Genomic DNA, 2946 nt, shown 5'->3' on the forward strand with positions numbered 1-2946 from the left:
CGGCGCGCCGGCGGCACCCACGGGCGGGGCCCGGGGGGGGGGGGGGGGGGGCGGGGCACGACACGACACGGTGTGTCCCCCCCCCAGCCGGGACTACCGGTACCCCCGACCGCTGCAGGTTTTTAGGCGCTGGCCGCGAAGGCCCTGCCAAGGGCAAAGAGAAGGACCGCAAAGAGTGAAGGCAGCGGAGTGTGTCTCAAAGCTCCGAGAGGAAAAAAGGAGTGTACTCGGCTTGTGCAACTTCACAGTTTCTGTTCTGGTTCTCAGCACTAAAAAGCCTCAGTTGGTTGACAGGAGTTTTGTTTTTTTTAAACCAAGCATAATATTTTCTTCCTGGAAGAGGTTCTTGAATCAAGGCTGTAACACCACAAAGTTTTAAGGAGCCCTTAGATCAACTTACCTTTCAAAGCAAGTCACAGCTATGACAGAGCCTGATACCTGTGTAATCATGTAGTTACATTTCCTAAACTAATCGTACCTTCCTACAATATCACCTGTGCTGTTATAAACTGGTAATTATTAGTTTATATCAGTATATGGATGTACTCTATAACCTGCTAATTACTACTGAAGACTATTTTATTTATCTAACACCTGTTCACAATGGTCAGAAAACACATAAAAAAGCTTGTCCATCTAGAAATTGAAGGAGGTCAGACATGATTGTTTAAGGAAAGGTGAATGAAGGCATTAGATGTTCCCCATTCTCGGTGCTACACTCCTACGAACACGTGATGAGGAAGCAAGTAGTTTTCTGTACAGCAATGTCCCCTAGACTGCAGAGTCTCAATACAATTGTCCTCCAAGTGCTGACAAATTGCCAGATAAGAAGAAGAATGAGATATTTGTCTTGATCCCACTTTGCACTTTTCTCTTTCTAAAAAAGGTGGTTCCTGCTACAGTTCCATCAACACCACTATAGATCTGGTATAAATGGAGTCATATTTTAGGTTGATTTTTCTATTTAAACCAGAAAACATAATGCAAAGTATTAGTTGTGTGAAAACAAGGCAAGAAAATGGAGCTCCAAGATGCCGCAAAAATCTTAATCTACCTTTTGCAACAAGTCTAATTAGCATTCCCATCCAGTAAACCTGCTATGCCACGAGCAAAATACACACAGAGAGGAAATGTTGTGTCTCAAGAGCAGTTTGCAGCAACTGCGTTTTTTATGGGTTTCACAGCCCGTAATCACGCGGGCATACGGACTAGTCTCTCTCACACACACGGTATAACTTATTTAGCGAGTTTACGCGCGCTCGAAGACCCCACCGCCGATGCCAAGCCGTGCGGGGCTCAGGGCTGAGCCTCGCCCTGCTGATGGGTCACAGCAGCTCCACCGACCCGCGGGGCGCCCGTCTCCTCTTCGTGTACGCGGCGCGGATTTAGTGAACCTCCCCGTCTAACACCGCTCCCCCCGCCTCCAACAGCTCCCCCCCCTCCCCTTATCTGCGGCGGTAACACTAACCCTCAAGCCAGGGGCAAGCGCAAGCAGGATGCCAAGGGCACCTTGCCTTTACAGGCCGCTCCCGCACCCGCCCGGCTGGACCCTGCCGCCCCCGCCGGCACCGCCCGGGAGCGGCCCCGCTCCCACCGCCCTCTATTGCCTTTTCACCCTTTCGTCCAGCCAGGATAAGCCCCGCTTAGGAACCACCACCCCGACATTTACCGCACAACTTCGTCCTCGCCCTAATGAAAATAATAATTAGAGCAAAAAAAAAACCAAAAACCCAGTCCAACCGAGCCCGTCCGCCTGACCCCAATCCTCCTCCTCCTCCCTCAGCCGCAAGGCGGGAGGCTGTGCGCTGCGGGAGCGTCCCGGCCGGGAGGGCGGGGAGCGGAGCGGCAGCCCGCAGGGAACCGGCCGGACACAGAGGAACACGGCCCGTCGCTGCCCCCTACCCCGCTCCCCTGGGACCGCCGGACCCCACCACCTGCAGGCGGCGGAGCTAAGCCGAGCCCCGCCGGGAAAGCCGGTGACGGCGGACCTGCGCCCCACAACCTGCCCGGGGCCTGCTGCCGACCCCCCCTCCCGCTCACCTGCGGGGAGAATGGCGGTTACCGGCGCTCAGGCGGGGCAGGCCGGGCCGGGCTGAAGCGAGCGGGCACGAGCACGGAGGGAGTGAGACAGCAACCGCTCCCTCACGCACCCTACGGGAGCCGGGCTTGCCGCCCGCTTCCCCATTGGCTGCCGGCGGCAGGGGGGCGGGCCCGGGCAGGAAGCGTAGGGCGCGGCCCGTGTTGGCGGAACGGAGGCGGGAAGGGAGGCGGGCACTCATAGGCCGGGGCGGGCACCCATAGGCCGGGGCGGGGTCTGTGAGCTGTGTGTGATTGGCGCGGAGCCCGGGGCAGGGTCCCCTGAGGGGGAGGTCGTAGGGGGAGCCTGGGGTTGTGGGAGGTCGACACCCGGAATTACCGAGAAACAAGGTGCCCGTGCCCTGCCAGCTGTCCCGGGGAAGAAAGCTTCAGGGATTGGGAGGAGAAGCCCTAGGGAGGAAAGGTGCACCCTGGGGAAGCACTGTGTGGTGTGGGGGGGAACCTGTTCGGGGTGCAACCGCGGAGCCAAGATGGCTTCCCCGGGAAGGTCCAGCCGGCCCGCTCTGCTCCAGCAACGACTGGGATTTACTGGAGGAAGTAAGTACTCCATACATCTCAGCAAAAGTAATCACAGCCTTTAAAAAAAATGCAAAACCATGAACGTAATTCTAACAGAAGTGTCAGTCTTAGGGCAGAGTGGCCCAGCGACTCATAAAAATACCCATTTCAAACGAGTAAGTACTCATTTCAAATGAGTACTTTTAAAATTTTTAATGGACCGGTCACTTTCAAGAGATCAGAGCTTGAATCTTTGATGCTCTGTTTGATTTCAGTGTGATAACAGCAGGAAGATTGCTCCGTCCCAAAAGGCGGTCATGGCCTGTCAGTGGTATCAGTAAGAAGTCTCTT

The 2946-nt window shown here is 55.6% G+C and overlaps 1 protein-coding gene across 1 annotated transcript in view; it reads right to left on the bottom strand.

Moving 5' to 3' along the window:
* The window catches only part of CPT1A (carnitine palmitoyltransferase 1A (liver)), a 42346-nt gene extending 40170 nt beyond the window's left edge, over window positions 1-2176 (bottom strand). The window contains exon 1 of the mRNA XM_014957603.1: window positions 2041-2176. The gene's annotated coding sequence lies outside the window, so the exon portion shown is untranslated. The remainder of the gene's footprint in view (window positions 1-2040) is intronic.
* Window positions 2177-2946: the final 770 nt, after the last annotated feature.

This window comes from Calidris pugnax, unplaced genomic scaffold, assembly GCF_001431845.1.
Source record: "Calidris pugnax isolate Ruff unplaced genomic scaffold, ASM143184v1 scaffold211, whole genome shotgun sequence".
NCBI classification, from domain to species: Eukaryota; Metazoa; Chordata; class Aves; order Charadriiformes; family Scolopacidae; genus Calidris; species Calidris pugnax.